This window comes from Rhineura floridana, chromosome 12 (assembly GCF_030035675.1).
Source record: "Rhineura floridana isolate rRhiFlo1 chromosome 12, rRhiFlo1.hap2, whole genome shotgun sequence".
NCBI lineage: Eukaryota > Metazoa > Chordata > Lepidosauria > Squamata > Rhineuridae > Rhineura > Rhineura floridana.
This window is the reverse complement of record NC_084491.1, coordinates 14326180-14343617: the sequence shown is the minus strand read 5'-3', so window position 1 is coordinate 14343617 and position 17438 is coordinate 14326180. Positions and strand designations below refer to the sequence as shown.

General features: G+C 41.8%; 1 protein-coding gene across 1 annotated transcript in view; it reads left to right on the top strand.

Moving 5' to 3' along the window:
- The first annotated feature begins 15536 nt into the window (after positions 1-15536).
- Positions 15537-17438, top strand: part of LOXL2 (lysyl oxidase like 2) — a 124892-nt gene continuing 122990 nt past the window's right edge. Inside the window, exon 1 of the mRNA XM_061593529.1 lies at positions 15537-15645. The gene's annotated coding sequence lies outside the window, so the exon portion shown is untranslated. The remainder of the gene's footprint in view (positions 15646-17438) is intronic.

The window sequence follows — 17438 nt, the reverse complement described above, 5'->3', positions numbered from 1 at the left end:
CTCTGAGGCCCCTCCTGTGCTCCTTCTGATGGTTAGGGGAACGGATGTAGAACATCTGCTTTGCATGCATAAGGTCCTAAGTTCAGTCCCCTTATCTCCAGGTAGGTCTGAAGCCTTTGGAGAGTTGGGTTGACAATACTGAGTTAGATGGACCATTGGTATGCCTTGATATAAGGCAGCTCTCTATGTTCCTTTTGTATTTGAACTAGACTTGGACAGGCAGCCTTTCAAACAGAGGACTGTTATTTGTCAAGAGGACACCTGTGCACCCTATTTAGGGCCAAAGCCTTCCTTCAAAGCTATGTCCTCTTACTTAGAAGTATGTCCCTCTAATGCCAGATGCAGGAAGTGATGAGTATAGATTTTGCCAGGGAGATAACATGGTTGATGGGTAAAGCAGGTGAAGGGATAACAGCTGCCAAGACCATATGAAGAGCCTCAGATTCCTTCTTATGTAGTCAGTGTACTACAAACACTCCAACGGTCCCTATTTACTAGAGACAGTCCCTGTTTTTAGGGACCTGCCCCTGGTAAATCATTATCCTTATTTTTGCCTTTGAGGGATACCAGGCCTCAGTTATCCATGTTCTGGTAACCTCCAGGTTAGACTGCTGTAATGTAATGTAGGGCTGCCTTTGAAGACTGTAATATTTGCAAGATTTGAAATGAACCACAAATGCTGGTTAGAAGGAACAAACTTTACTTCACAGTGTGTTGCTGCATAACCATAAACTCTACTTTCGTTTTCCTACTGGTCCCACCCCCAACTGATTCCCCCATACAATTACTTCTAATTCACTTGAGTTCCTACTCACATTACATCTCCCTTTTTTATTTTTAAGAAAAAGATAGAAACTACAGTCTATATCGAATTGGTTTTCTGATCACTCTGCCTCTTGATGTAGTAACAGGTAACTCAGAGTCCAAAATCATCTCTGGTATATCACTGGCACTTTGTGCTACAGCTGTTCCACTTTTGTTGTCTTGAGACTCTGATAGGTCTACCTCTGATGGAGGTGCAGTTGCAGTCTCAGTAGTCTCATCCATTTTTGGTTCACAACTTGGAGTGCTTTGAAGATCTCTTCTGTTCCTTCTGTAGACAGCTAAATCATCAGTCTGAACCAAATATGATTTTGGAGTCATGTTTTGTCCAGTCACTCTCGCTGGTTTCCACACTCCATCTTGCCGAACATTAACAGAATCACCAACCTGCAAAGGTGGTAAAGGCTTTGAACCTTTGTCAAAGTAAAGCTTCTGTTTTTCTTGTCTTCTCTTCAGATGTGTCTGTATGTCACCTTTTACCTGCTGAGGTAATAACAACGGTGCTGAGGTAGGCAACCTGGTTCTTAAACGTCTCCCCATTAAAAGTTGTGCAGGTGAGGCTGTATCTACTGTAGGTATATTTCTGTAATCCAATAAACTAAGATAAGGATCTGTGTCATTCAGACCAGATTTCTTAAGAATCCTCTTTACTGTTTGGATCGCTCTTTCTGCCATTCCATTTGACTGAGGAAATAGTGGACTGGATGTTGTGTGAACAAAGTCCCAATCTTTGGCAAACATTTTAAAGTCTCTAGAGCAAAACTGAGGGCCATTATCACTGACAACCTCTTCAGGTATACCATGTCTTGCAAATATAGATTTGCAGTGTAAAATTACTGATCTACTTGTAGTGTCTTCAAGCAAACATATTTCCACATATTTTGAATAATAATCAACCAAAAGTAGATAGTCCTTTCTTTGAAATTCGAACAAGTCCATTCCTAGCTTCTGCCAAGGTCTTCTTGGAATTTCATGAGGTAACATTGGTTCTTTTTGGTTTTTATTTCTGAAGGTGTGACATGTAGTACATGACAGTACCAATTCTTCAATTTGGGCACACATACCTGGCCAATATACAGCTTCTCGTGCCCGCTTTTTACATAATTCAACACCCAGATGACTCTCATGTATAATATTCAATATCTCTTCCCTCAAAACTTGTGGTACTACGATTCTGTCAGTTTTAAAAATGAGTCCATCATGAACACTTAATTCCTCTCTGTAATTCCAATAAACACGTACACACTCTGGAACTTCTACTCTTCTATCTGGCCACCCCTGCAAAATGGCATTTTTCAGGATTTGCAAAATGCTATCATTTTCAGTAGGCACCCGAAATTCTTTCAGTTTTGATTCGGAGATTGGTAAATAAGATAACATGAGGTTAACAGCAACCTCAGCTTCTTCAGAACTTATTCCTTCACCCTGTTCAAGATATGCCCTGGACAGGGTATCAGCAATGATTAATTCTTTGCCTGGTCTATAGTGCACTTGTAATTTATATTTCTGCAGTGTTAACTGCCATCTTTGGATTCATGGAGGTGCATTATGCAAAGGTTTTCTGAAAATTGCCTCCAATGGTTTGTGGTCCGTTTCCACAGTCACTTTTTTGCCATAGAGAAATTGATGGAATCTTGTGCATCCAAACACTATTGCCAACATTTCCTTTTCTATTTGAGCATAGTTCTGTTGGGCCGCAGTCACTGGTTTAGAAGCATATGCAACAGGAGCACCTCTTTGCAACAGTACAGCACCTAAGCCTGTAGAACTAGCGTCCACTGACAGAGTTACAGGTTCTTTCACATTGTAATATTTCAAAACAGGAGTTTTTGTTAATAGTTCTTTCAACTGTGTGAATGCTGTTTCATGAACTGACATCCAGCAAAATTCAACACCTTGGGCCAACAGCTGTCTTAAAGGGGCTGTTACTGTTGCCAAATTTGGGATAAACTTTGCTAGGTAAGTCACCATTCCTAGAAATCTATGAAGATCAGCTTTGTTACTTGGGCTGGGCATTTCAGTGATGGCCTCTATTTTAGATGAATCAGGTTTTAGTCCTTCTTTGGTTAAGATGTGTCCTAGATATTTTATTTCAGTCATGGCAAATTTGCATTTCACTTTGTTCAATTTCAGAATCCTCTCTCGGCACCTGTCCAGAACTCTCTTCAGTCTCTCATTATGTTCCTGTTTGGTCTTCCCCCACACCAGGATATCATCTATGTAGCATGTGACCCCATCAATACCCTCAAATGTCTGTTGGATCATCCTCTGATAGACCTCAGGAGCTGAAGAGATACCAAATGGCATTCTTGTAAATCAGTACCTGCCAAAAGGTGTATTAAATGTGCATAGCCTGGAACTGTTGTCAACTAGCTGAATTTGCCAGAATCCACTACTGGCATCAAGAACCATAAACAATTCTGCTTCTGCTAGCTTACTGGTAATTTCGTCTACAGTAGGCAATTGAAAATGTTCTCTTAAAATTGCTCTGTTCATATCTCTTGGATCTAAACATATTATTATCTGGTCCTGGACAGGATTGTCTACAACCACAATTGAATTCACCCACTCTGTAGGTTCTTCTACCTTAACTATGACTTTTAATTGCTCCATACGAGTCAGTTCCGTTTGGACTTTATCCCTTAGTGCCACTGGAACCTTCCGAGGTGTATGATTACAGGTGGAACCTGTGGGTTGATTTTGATGGCGTATTTCTCTGGTAAGCAACCTAAGCCTTCAAATACATCTTTGTATTCAACTGCAACATCCCATTGATCTACTGGAGCTCTTTTCATTAAATTAACTCTTTGCACCAAATTTAAATTAGTCACAGCCCGGAGAGCAAGTACAGCTTGTCATCAAAGTCTACTATGTGAAATTCCAACTCAGCTCTTTGATCTTTATATTTGCAATCCAGGTTACATTTACCAGACACATGTAGTCTTTCTCCAGAGTAGGTTATTAATCTGGTATTTGAATGCTGAAGTGGTTCAGCTTGCAAGGCTTTGTATGTTTTTTAAGACATTGCATTAGCCTGTGCTCCTGTGTCAATCTTAAAGGTCACATACATGTGATTTTTTATGAGAAGATCCACACACCATTCATCTTCCAGAGCTGTAGAATTCAATGTGCCAATGAAGAAATCATGAGCATTTTTAGCTGTATCTGCTACTGAGAACATTTTTCTGCGTTGAAGTTTTCTATCTCTAGTTTTACACATTTTAGCAAAATGATTAAGTTTGCCACATCTTCTGCATTCCTTCCCATTTGCAGGACAAGCATTTATGTCATGATGACTGATACCACACTTGTAGCAGGCCTTTGCTGCTTCTACAGGCCTCTGTGGCATTTCCTTTTCTTGGGGGCTGGTAGTAGTGCCAAAGCTCCATTTGCTCTGAGGCTGGCTTACTTTTGGCTTTTCAAAGATACTTTTGCCCTGTAAGGCATCCATTTGTTTTTCTGTTGCCCCAAAATCTTTCATCTGTTTTGCAGTCACTTCTTCTGCGCTGCATATATTCACTGCACACTCAAGGGTTAAATCACTCTCTCTCAGTAACTTGGCTCTCAATCTGTCTTTCTGAATGCCACACACTATGCGATCCTTAATAAGAGAAACACACAGCTCCCCAAATTCACAGGTCTGAGCCAAAAGCTTCAAATCAGTCACATATTGGTCTATACTTTCTCCTTCACTCTGTATTCTAGTGAAGAACCTGTGCCTTTCATAAGTAACATTTCTTCTGGGCACACAATATGCTTCAAATTTATTCATCAAAACTTGAATTTTATTTTTATCTGCATCACCATCAAACTGGAAAGTATTAAATACCTCTCTCGCTTCTTCACCTGCCACATGCAGAAATAATGCTGACTGGAGTCTCTCATCTTTCTTATCTGCTCCACTTGCAATGCAGTACAATTTAAACCCTTGCTTCCATCTTCTCCAGTTCTCTGCTGCATTTCCTTCAAACACCAACGTTCCTGGAGACTTTAGCTGGTACATTTTTCTCTGCCTTATGTTTTTAAGGTAGTCTTCTGACACCATGTAATATTTGCAAGATTTGAAATGAACCACAAATGTTGGTTAGAAGGAACAAACTTTACTTCACAGTGTGTTGCTGCATAACCATAAACTCTACTTTCGTTTTCCTACTGGCAGAGCTTGGAAATGTTACTTTTTTGAACTACAACTCCCATCAGCCCCAGCCAGCATGGCCACTGGATTGGGCTGATGGGAGTTGTAGTTCAAAAAAGTAACTTTTCCAAGCTCTGCCTACTGGTCCCACCCCCAACTGATTCCCCCATATAATTACTTCTAATTCACTTGAGTTCCTACTCACATTACAAAGACTGTCCAGAAAATGCAATTATGCAGAATATGTCTGAATGATTACCAATTGGGACTAAGTATTATGATCGCATTTCACCTGTGCTATGCCAACTGCACTAGCTCCTAGTCCATTTCTAGGCCCAATTCAGACTTCTGGTTTGTCATTTAAAGCCCTTCATTGATTTAGGATGAGAGTACCTGAGTACCTTATCTACCTGTACATTACATGGAGGGCTTCCTGTGGGTGCCCCCACCATCTTAAGGTGAGGCAGGCAACTACCAGAGAAAGGGCCTTCTCAGTGGTAGTTCCCCCAACAGTGGAACACTCTCTGTTGAGAGGTTTGCATGGTGGTGCCTACGTTATTGTCCTTTTGGTGCCTAGCAAATACCGCCCCGCCCCCCGACTTTTTTAAATGCAACTGTAATCTCACTGACAGTTTATGCTGCTTTTCTAATTGTATTGCTTTTAGCATGTTTTCATTTCTGTATTTACATTTTAATTGCTTTCTTCATTTATGTAATTCAGCCTAGGAATACAATTTGAAACGATCACATGAAAACAATATAAGAGCCCCATGATGACCTCCTGAATCTCAGCCCTGCTATGCTAAGGTATTTTGTGGTGTGCAGCCTGCCCAGAGGGTTTATTTTGAACTCTCAATAACAGTCTGTAGGACAATTGTTATTCTAGCATATCTTTTTAATCTAAAACACAACACACCTCATTGTTTAAATCAGTGAAGGATAGACTATTGCAGACTAAAAACATAAAAATTATGGATGAGAGCCCGTCCCTCAGCAATGTGTGATGCTGGGCTGGGAACCCTTTCCCCCCAAAGTAATATATTCCTTTCCCAGCAGACAATCAGGCCCAAAATTGGTGGGTCAGATTACACATATACAGTACACAAAACCAGCTGTGGCTGGCTGCTGCCCGTTGGGACTGGGAGGGCAGAAGACAGGGAGCCCTACAGTAGGCGGAACCAGAGCCAATGACAGGCAGAGTCAGAGCCCAGGATGGGCAGAGCCAACTAATTCTAGCTCTGTCCCCATCCTCCTCCCTGCTGAATTCTACAAGGCAATTCTGAGGCTAAGGCGGAGGTCACTGACAGGCAATGGCACTCCTTGAACTGGTTGTGTAAGTAAGAAGGCGGGCAGGTGGGAACTGGCTGAAGGCAGCCTGTGGTTGCTGGGGCAGCACCTCACTTGCCCTACAGGACCAGCCTCCACACACACACACTTACCCTGTTCACTTCATTATCTCCGGTGACAATGCGTCCTACTCTACAGAAGACAGTCCTCGCTTCGAAGGAATCATCTGTTTGAAGGGCTACTTGGTTCAGATCCAGTTGTAAGATAAAGGAGGGCCTTTACAAAGGGAGAGCAGGCGGGCCTTGGAGTCGTTGTCCATCAGCAATTAGCAACTGGGTGGCAGACTAAGCGGGCACACTGGACACCTGGGCACAGTCTTCCCCAGCTTGTGAAGATCAATTATATTTCTATTTAAATTATAATAATTATTTCTAAATGTTCACATCTACATATAAATTAGCATATACACATGCTTTGGTGATGCTTTAAGTGGCCATCCTATCTCTTCCCCATCCCCATACAGAGAGAGAAAGGGAGGGAGAGGGAGAGCAGGGATGGTGGGGGGCATGGTCTGGAGAGAACTTGGTGGGCTAGATGGAGAGTTCTAGGATCAAGGCTGTCCAGAGGAATTTTTCTGTGGGGGTAGGGGGGAGGCAAAGTAAATACTCCAAAAAAGGAGTAAGCATACACACTTTGCTGAAAGGTGGGAGCAGGCAAATTTCTTTATTTTCTTTTTTTTTAATAATTTTTATTCAAATTTTTCAAAAGACAAACAAAACAAAGTCAAACAACAAAAACATAACAATACAAAAAAAAATAGTTGACTTCCGATTTGTCGCAGATCAGCTATAAGTATATAATATATATCAAACCTGTCCCTTAATATATACATACAGGATCACTTTTCTCCATAGGCTATCTTAGTTAATCGTCAAATCCCAATATCATCATTTTATTTTGATCTTTCAACAAAAAGTCTAAGAGAGGCTTCCATTCCTTAAGAAATGTGTCTGTCGATTTTTCTCTAAGTAAACATGTCAATTTATCCATCTCTACTAAGTCCATTAATTTCAATAGCCATTCTTCCGTTGTTGGTGTTGATTCCATTTTCCACTTTTGTGCATATAATAATCTTGCTGTCGTAATCATATATAATATTATTCTTCCATATTTCTTTTCTATTTGTTTATCCATAAAACCCAATAAAAAAAATTCTGGTTTTGACTGAATATTTATCTTTAGAATTTTTTGCATCATCTGTGCCCAAAATGATTTTGGGGAGCAAAATTTCTCACTAAACAGACAAGGAGAATCGTGCCTGCACGTTTTACCTCATATCTCAGGTTCTACAAATGCTGGAAGCGTACACTTTTTAAAAATGAAAATGGGGGGAATTATGGATCATTTGGGGGGCTGCCTGGTGGGTTGCATTCAAATCAACAGGTCCCCATTGCTGGTGACTCTTGCTACGGTAAATATTTCATCTATGGAACATTGGAGGACATGTAATAAACTTCTCTGGCAATGTGGTTGAATGGTGGTCTATACATGCGTCAATAACTGATAAGTGTTTGTTACCTATAGGGTAGGTTCACATGCATTCGCAGCCACAAAATTACAGGCTACTTCTTTTACCCAAAACTGCCAAGAGGATTTTTTTTAAAAAAGTTGACATGATACAGGTCACCTTTACGATTTTAAGTGTTGACACTTTGAATTTCTGAATATCTATGTAGTTGTCATCCTGGATTAATTGGGTGGTACTCCTACTCAGAGTAGATCCACTAAAGTTAATGCACATTAGGTTCATTAATTTCAATGGATCTACTTTGAGTAGGACTCCCAATCCACTGCTTTCGCTTACATATATTTTGTTTCCTGATGTATATTGTAATGGCCATTCGCTTCAACATCATAAAATCAGACAACAAATAAATAAGCAAACAAATGTGGGGGTAAGTCAAGGACGTGGACCTCTGTGCATGGAAAAACAAAGCAATAGGAGAGAAATAAGATGTGAGATTTGGAGAAAACATACCTGTATGACCCCAGAGGCTAGAGAGAAATCTGAATCGAACCAAGTGCCCTTTGCATCACAATATTCAGTAATCTAATTGCCTCTTGGCACAAACTGCTCATTTCTGATTGTTCTCCTCCTTCCAGCGTTCAAACTTGCACTTATCCCATCGAGGTATTTCACACTTTAGCTTGGATTGCAGGGAAAATGTCACATTCTTTTTCCCAGAAAAAAAAAATCAGGGGTGTTGTGTTTCCTTTGGAAGGTATGCAGCTGTACTCAAAGGAAAAGCTTTTTCCACCTCTTGTTTGATCTGTTGCTTGCTAGCATGGATGGTTGCTTTAGCATCTTTCTGGGGAATGAGCTGGCACTCTCCTGTCCTGCCTGTCTGGACCTCATCACAGCTCTCCATTCAGTTTAGGTCCACGTGGGCATAGCTGTTAGTACAGGAGAGGTGCCCATGCCACCAAGCTCAGGCCTGCTCCATTAGCTTTTTTCCAGCTGCAGCAGGTTAGGATAAGCCAAAGGTAAACTTGTGTTTGGGCGAGAGGTTCATCACAGCTGGGAAGTCGTCTGACCTTTAGCAATGAATAGAGACAAAGGACAAAGGACAGGCTCTTTACCCACGGTGTGAGCCTAACTGCAAATTGTGTCACGTCAATTCCAGCAAAGCAAACCCTCAGCCATCTAGTAATTGTGCGCTTTCCATGCACATCAGTGAAGAGCTTTGTTTATTTTCTAAAGCAGCTATTCTGTCTGGGGTTGATGGAAGCTGTAGTCCAACCAGCCAGAAGGCACCAGGTTGAGGAAAGGCTAAAGCAGATACTGCTGAACTACAGCTCCCACAATTCCTGATCACTGTCTAAGCTGGCTGGGGATTATGGGAGTTGGAGTCCAAAAACATCTGGGGACCCAAGGTTGAAGAACACTACTCTAAATTATTGCATGGACATATTTATGAATTCAGCCCTCACATTTTCCTCACTCCTAAATCATTAACCGCTGCACCGCTGCAAACTTGCTCTGGGGATTGAGATAAAAATATATCGGACGCTACCGGTATTTATTGCATTTGTGTCCTGTTTGTCTTCAAAGTAGCTCAGGATTGTGCCTGCCTCACAAATTTATCCTCACAACAACCCTATGAGATAGGCTGAGAGATAGAGTGACTGGCCCAAGGTCAACCAGCAAGAGCTTCATGGTTGAGCAGGGTCTGGACTTGGTTCTCATCTGATGTTCTAACCAATACACCGGGGATGGGGAACCTGTGGCCCTCCAGATATTGCTGGACTCCATATTCCATCATCCCTAGCCATTTACCATGCTTGCTGGCTGGAGCTGATGCGAGTTGCAGTCCAACACTATCTGGAGGGTCACAGGTTCCCCATCCCTGCCCACCATGCAGGCTCTCCAGTAAGCATCTTCCTGCACAGCCAGCTTTTTCCCTAATTCCTACTGACTATGCTGAAAACTTGCAAAAATCAGATGCCCAGAGTCTGTCCTGTCCAGTCCAGAAAAAGTTAGTGAAAGACAGGAGCAGCCAGACTGGCTCATCTCATACAAATATCTTAGCAGGGTGCCTGCATATTTTGCTTCATAACTTTCTTTCCAGGAAGACTAGAGACCTCTCTCTCTCTCTCTCTCTCTCTCTCTCTTTTTTTTTTTAAGAAAGCTCAGAGTCTGGGGCCCCTGTGGGCTGTAGGCCTGGCGGATCAGTACCCCCTGTGCCCACCTCCCAGCAGCCCTGGATCCAAGCCAAATATCACACTGAAACAGCATTGATAACTGTAGTTGATGATCAGGAGGGAGATGGGGGAGTGCTACCTCAACTTCTCAGCAGCTTTTGATGCGATTGACCATAACATCCTCCTGGAGCAGCACAGTGGGTTGGGCTCTTACCTACTGGTTGCTACCTACCTTCTGGTTGCTACCAGAAAGTTGCACTGTGAGACATTTGCTGTGGAATCCCACAAGGTTCCATTTTGTCTCCCACGCTATTTAACATCTGAAAGGGTATCATCCAGGAGTTTGGGGCATGCTACCACCAATATGCAGATAACATTCAACTCTGTTGCTCCATTCCATCTGAATCTGGAGAGGCTATGCAAGTGGTGGAAGGGGGTCTAGAGGAAATGGTGGGTTGGATGCTTGTGGGTTTCCCATGGGTAACAGGTTGGCCACTAAGAGAACAGAATGCTGAACTAAATGGGCCATTGGTCTGATCCAGCAGGCTCTTCTTATGTTCTTTATGAGGGCCAATAAACTGAGGTTGACTTCTGACTCCTGATAAGACAGAGGCTCTGTGGGTAGTTGGTTCCTGGATCCAACAATTAGGTAGATGCCATGGACTGTTCCAGATAGGGTAGCAAACGCATATATACCCCCCAACAGAGCACTTACATAGTCTGGAGGTACTCCTTGATTCCAGACTGTTGCTAGAAGCCAGGTAGTCTCAGTGGTGAGCATTGGGATAAGCTGGCCACAGTAGCCCATGCTCTGATAACCGTCCAATTGGACTAATGCTCTCTCTCTGGAGTTTCCCTTGAAGATGGTTCTGAAACTGTAGACGGTGCAGAATGCTGTCGCCTATGTGTTATCTGGGGCTGCAAAATATGATTATGTAACATCAATTTTGAAAGCATTGCACTGGTTGCCAAGGAGAAACCAAGCCCATCTTAATATGTTAATATTAGCGCCAAAGCCCAAATGGTTCAGAATCCAAGTACAAAAAGGACTGCTTACCACGGTATCAACAAGCCTGAGTTTTTAAGATTGGCAGAGGAGACTTTGCTTTTTGTGTCCTCAGATAATGTGGGCTATCACATGTGGCAGGGCCTTCTCTGTTGTGGCACCATGGCTGTGGAACTCCTTCTTAGAGAAGATGCAGTTGTCCCTCACAGCAGCCTCATTCAGGCAGGAGGTTGTTAGCCACTTTGGGCTTCTTGTGAAGGAGGACAGGGTACAAAAAGATGAGGAGAGGAAGTTTTTACAGCATTTATAGACTGTTTATCTCCCCCATTCCATGGTCTACATTGTATAAAGACTCTCATTTGCTACCATTATATCTAGTTTGGCCCCACAGAACCACAAGCCGCACCTGGGATGATCACCCTTCCTACTTAGCTGCCTATGGTCATCCAAAGAAGCTGATTGGTGGGAAATTCAAGACAGAGGAGTTACTTCTTCACACAGCATATACAGTGCCTTGCAAAAGTACTCAGACCCCTGATCAATGCTCTCATATTACTGAATTACAAATGGTACATTATAATTTCATTCATTTTTTTTTACAATAATTTTTATTCAAATTTTCATAAAACATACAAAACAAAATCATAAAACATTCAAAGACAAAAAACAAAACAAAACAAAAATGATTAAACAAAAAAATAAAATGTTGACTTCCCATTTGTCGCAGATCAAATCAGTTATAGGTCTACAATATATAACAATCCTGTCTCTTAAATTATATTATAAAATCACTTTGCTCCAGTAGTTATCTTAATTAATCATCAAATCTCATAAACATTACTTTATTCTTTCCACAAAAAGTCAAAGAGAGGTTTCAATTCTTTAAGAAATATATCTATCAATTTTTCTCCTAATAAACAAGTCGATTAGTCCATCTCGTTAATAATAATAATAATCTTATTGTCATAACCATAGTCCAAATAAACATATCGATTAATCCATCTCATCAAAATCTGTTAGGTCCAATAATTTCAATAGCCATTATTCCATTATCCCTATTAATTCCATCTTCCATCTTCAATAGTCCTGTTAAGTCCAGTAATTTCAGTGTCCAATCTTCCATTATCAGTATTCCATAATAATCTTGCTGTCATAGCCATAGTCATATAATAAGAGTCTGATGGGAATTTCCTCTATCCCAAATATTTTCTTGCCATCAATTCTGAATAAGTTGCTGAAATATTGTTGTAAAGTCATATCTCTGTTCTTCTTTTTTACAAAATACACTGGCTCATCTCTTGAGAGTTTTTCCATTGTCACATGGCTGCAGTTAATTCCATAGATTTTCTCTATATCAAGCTCCATCACGTCATTCCAGTCCAGAAGATTATCCAAGCCATTGATAACTTTATCTCTAATATCTTCATTAATTTCTTCAGAGATAACGTTAAATTCCAAACAGTAGATTTTATTTCTAATATCCATAAACTCCAGATCTTTTTCCAATTCCACATTTGTTCCAATCTCCAGGGCTTGTATCTTCCCTTTATTTTTTCTTTTCTCATCTCTGATCTCATTCTCCTCTCTCACAGGATCCCCTATTTCTTTAAGCTCCTGCGTCATTTTGCTCAGTTCAATTTTCAGCTCCTTACTGCCCTGTCGCAGGGTTTGTTTCGTTATCTCAATCTCATCCATTATTTTCTGAAACATAATTACTTCCAGATTCTCAGCCACTTTCTTGATTGCCATTTTTAAAACCACAAAAACAAAACAAAACAAAAATAAAGAAGAACCACTTCTTATTTCAGCAACAATTGGGTTAATATTCCAGGCTTGATGACATCACAGTATAAACAGAGCAGCCTGCCTTATCTCTCTATGTTCAAGAATACAAAACAAATTTAGTTCCCACCATCAAAACAGTTAGTGGCGTCGTGAAGAAGCAGATTCGTCAAAATAAAATAGACCAAAAAGAGAATAGTCCCAGACAATATAATGTTCCTCGGAATAGAAATCCCTCTTCTGTTTATATCTTTAGAATGCACTTCCAGGACAGCTTTTTGCAATAGAAACAAAGATAAGCTGTTAATTTCGTGAATAACAGAGAAGAGTTATAGCTCACCCAGAAGTTCTTTAAAGCTGATTCATTTGACAAATCTCTTTTTGCTGCAACAATTTAAACCAAGTAAAAAAAATAATAGAAAGAAGGGTGCTTGCCTGTTAGTCCGTTTTCTCTTTGAAGAAAAGATAAACGTATCGCATTAATCAGATAGAGCTTGTTCGGAAGTCCGTCCGGCATTGCTGGCTGGACCTTTTCTCATAAATTAATGAAATCCAGTCCTCCCAACAAAAACAGGCTTTTGAGGTTGATCTCTACATTTCTCCCTGCCCGGGAGAAATTTCATCAGTCAAAAAAAAAAATGTTCTGACTGATTTATATCTGAATAAGCTTCTTTTGAGGCGGGAGCCCGTCTCAAAAGCAGGCACAAGCGAAGTCACCCTTCCCGGAAGTCGGTACATTATAATTTCATTCTGTATGATATTTTATTTTGAAACACTGAAACTCAAAATCAATTATTGTAAGGTGACATTGGTTTTGTGTTGAGAAATGTTTGTAAGAAACATAAAAACTGAAACATGTTGCTTGCTTAAGTATTCAACCCCCATACAATATTCGGTAGAGCCACCTTTCGCTGCAATAACAGCTTTAAGTCTTTTGGGGTAGGTATGTACCAGCTTTGCACACAGTGTTGGAGGGATTTTGGCCCGTTCCTCTTGGCAGATTCGCTGCAGGTTATTCAGGTTGGTTGGACATAGCTTGTGGACTGCAATTTTCAAAGAGCGCCACAGATTCTCAGTGGGATTGAGATCGGGATTTTGACTGGGCCACTGTAGGACAGTCACCTTTTTTTCTTGAGCCACTCCAATGTTTATTTATTTTATTTATTTATTAAATGTATGCCCCACCTTTCTTTTCATGATAGAAACCCAAGGCAGCTTACACATGGTTCCCAGGTGGTGTCCCATCCAGGCACTGACCAGACCTCACCCTGCTTAGCCTCAGCAGGGTGCTGGCCACATGTGCCTTCAGGCTATAGCCTGTTGCTTTGGCCTTGTACTTGGGATCATTGTCCTGCTGAAAAATGAATTTCCTCCCATGCTTCAGTTTTTTAGTGGACTGAAGTAGGTTCTCTTGCAGTATTTCCCTGTATTTTGCTCCATGCATTCTTCCTTTGATTGTAACAAGATGCCCAGTCCCTGCTGATGAGAAGCATCCCCACAGCACGATGCTGCCACCACCATTCTTCACTGTAGGGATGGTGTGTCTTGAGGCATGGGCAGTGTTAGGTTTGCTCCACGCATAGCACTTTGAGTTTTGGCCAAAAAGCTCTATCTTGGTCTCATCTGACCACAAAACCTTTTCCCACATTGCAGCTGGAGCACTCTCATGCTTTCTGGCAAACTCCAGACATGCTCTCAGATAGTACTTTTTGAGTAATGGCTTTTAGCCTAAACAACATCCCACAAATCAAGATAGTCTCTAGCATCTTCAGGCAGCAGCAGCATTTATAGCTGCCATCAATAAGGGCCCCGCCCTCCCAGGCCAGATGGAAAGAGGCCAGCAAGCAGGGAAAGGGTCTTGCACCACTCAGCAGTCCAGATGGTCTCGACTGTGACCGTCATGACTTCCCTCAAAGAATCTTGGGAACTATAGTTTGCTAAGGATGCTGAGTTATTAGGAGATCTAAACAGTTCCCAGGATTCTTTGGGGGAAGCCATGACTCTTAAAGAGATACAAGAGTGCTTTCAATGTATGATGTGGATGTGACCTTAAGACCAACAAAGGCACTTGCTATCTGAATGCTGATGATTGGTTATTAGGGGCTGCTAGGTGGTGGCCTTTCAACTGCAGGGTTCTGTCCCCAAAGAGTCTCATCGTGCACCGACTTTGATGTCATGGCTGTTCCGGGGTTTCTCTTTTCCCAGGCTTTTAAAAATCTGAATTGTTTTATCTCAGCCAATGTCTGTTAGGCTGTTTGCTTTAATTTCTTTGTCTGCTTTTATGCTGTTCTTTTAAATTGTGCTGTTTTAACACCGTTTTTGATTTAATTTGGGTTTGGGGGGTTATTTTATTTCTTTGTAACCCCCCCCCCCGAAACGTACACAGAGGGGCATAAACTTTCCAGGGAGAAAGATTATTAATCCCTGGAAGTAAATAAAATAAATAAATAAAATGACCATTCTGGTGCTCCTAATGTATGTCTTTGCATGAGTTACCTCCTTGTCCCCTAGTATAATAGGCATATTCAAGTATGAATCATCCAAAAGCAGAGGCCCCCTTTGCCTACTTTTTAATAAATGTTTCCTAGAAAGCAGCCAGCCCCCACCTCCCCATCACTCCCCCCACCCACCCCAATGCTTCATGCTTCCAAGCAGGAGTACTCTAGGAATGCCACAAGGCAGATCTCAGGTTTCAACCAAAAAGCACATGATACCATCCAGTTGAGCCTCAGCTGGTGTTGGCTAAGTGTGAAGGGGGTGGAGCCTGGGAGGGGTTTGCGAGGAAGACTCCTGTGAAATGTGCTTGGAGAAGAAGCTCCCCGCAACCGCTGCAAGGCTCAGATCAGGAGAGGCACTTCATGCAAGAGGATCATCTTCCCCCCGCTCAACGCATCCTGCCAGTAACTGCTAGGTAAGGGCAACCATCAGAGGATTAATATATGTCATTATGTAGTTATATTGATGAACCTACAGAAATAGCAGCAAACCAGTAATAGGGAGACTGCGTGTATGTTTATGTGCACATGCATTTTTCTTTTCTCTCTTTTCCCCCAGTGGTTCAGCTAGCGTATTTTGGTATGCAGTAGAGAAGAAGTAGCCAACATACTGCTACTTTCTGTAGGACATCGCTCAGCAGTAGAGTACATGCTTTGCGAGCACAAAGTCCCCAGCAGTCCCTGGCATGTCTGGCTAAAACTGGGGAAGACACCTCCTGCCTGAAACCCTAGAGAGCTGCTGCCAGTTGGTGTCACTGGAACTGAGTTAGATGGACTCATAGTCTGACTTTGGTAATAGGCAGCTTCCTGTGTTCCTATCTTCCATGGCAGAGGGTTTTTTTCAGAAACTACAGTGGGTGATCAGCTTTGATCTTTCCCCCATGGCTGGCTGATTAGACCCAGCAGCTGGAGATCTGGGAGTTCCATTTACTCCTCCTTTCAAAGTTTCTGTAAATATAATGCATGCAGGAGAATATTATGTAGGAGAAGAGGGTGGGGAGCCTTCCATGAAGCCCTAGTGGGTCCAATTAAATAACATGCGTAGCCCAGTAGCCTGTCTCCAAGAGTCACTACACTTAGGTGCTAGAGAAAGTGACTTTTATAGATCAGTGCGCTTCAGCTGTTCCATCCTTTGTTCTTGGACAAGGAAAAGAGGGTTCAGTTTGGGAAGACCCAAATTCAAATTCCTGGCTTAACCCCATAGCTCACTGATTAATATTGGGCCCAATATCTTTCACCCTAACCTACCTCACAAAGTTGTTGTGAGGATAGAAAGAGATTTAGATTTTTTTTTAAAGTCTTAAAATAAATAACTCTATAAATCCTACCTTGAGCTTTTTAGAGGATACAGGGATACCACTGAATAGAGAAATGCCACTCTCCAGCAGGTGAAGGTTTTAGGGATGCTCCTTGTGTTAATGATAACTACCACTAGTTATTGGGATGTCCTGGCTTTGTAGAGAGTCTTTCCAACTTGCAGCCCCTGAGCTAATGAGGCAGAAAGAGAGGATTGCTAATTGCTGGCAAGTTGGGGCAGTCACCATTCAGCAACGTTGATAGTGTTTGTTTCATCTTAGGAAGCTGCAGTTCAGAATCATTTTATTCAAGCCAGTGATGCAGGTAATTTTAGACGTCCCCACCGCCTGGCCTCTTTAGATGGTGATGTGGTTTATTTTGCTTACTGCAAAATCTGGTGAGCCAGCCTCTCTGGGTTTGGGGTCCCTCCTGGTCATTCTGCTGAGCATTCTACCCCAAAGTCCTGTCCTGATGCCACCATTCTCGTGCTTTGTAGTGCATGGTCAGAGGGGTCTGGTTAAGGAAATCAGATGTGCTATGTTGGTGAATCTGATAGTTAAAAACAAGGGGGCTAGCGGGAATAGTAATGATCTACCTTGCAAGCTAGTTATGTCTTGAGGATGAAAAAAGCAATTTGCAAATTGAAGGGGGGGGGGGGAACCAGCCATATAAATATCAACTATTGCTGAAATGCTATGCACACTTACCTGAATCCCTTTTAGACACAGTGAGACTAAGCAAACATGCATATGATTGCACTGTGATTGTCTCAAATGGAGGTATTTCACTGGCTCGTGACATGGGATGCTATATCAAATACATTTTGGAAAGAGGTGCATTTCCTCCTCCCTTGAAATTTGGGGATGTATTTTCACTGGTGGGAAGCGTGGACCTACAACAAGTGGTGATTTTG